Here is a 264-nt window from a genome sequence, read left to right on the forward strand (position 1 = left end):
AGCAAATTCATATTTTTGCTCAGTTTGAGTCTCTGAATAAAATTGAGCTGTTTTTCCTCCATATTCTCACTTTTATTTGTATGTGACAAATACAGATCTTGAATCTTGAATATCAGACTATATGAGCCATAAAATCCTGATGTATCAAATATGATAGTCCACAAACAAACATATGCAAACTGCTCTTATATGTTGTCTAAAGATTCAATAAACTATTCCATTAATATATATATATATATATATATATATATATATAATAATTAT

General features: G+C 25.0%; 1 protein-coding gene across 1 annotated transcript in view; it reads left to right on the forward strand.

Moving 5' to 3' along the window:
• The window catches only part of LOC107749001 (ATP-binding cassette sub-family A member 1), a 119,004-nt gene that overhangs the window by 98,376 nt on the left and 20,364 nt on the right, over positions 1–264 (forward strand). The window lies entirely within an intron of this gene.

This window comes from Sinocyclocheilus rhinocerous, unplaced genomic scaffold (assembly GCF_001515625.1).
Source record: "Sinocyclocheilus rhinocerous isolate Xijiao unplaced genomic scaffold, SAMN03320098_v1.1 scaffold680, whole genome shotgun sequence".
In the NCBI taxonomy this organism is placed as follows: domain Eukaryota; kingdom Metazoa; phylum Chordata; class Actinopteri; order Cypriniformes; family Cyprinidae; genus Sinocyclocheilus; species Sinocyclocheilus rhinocerous.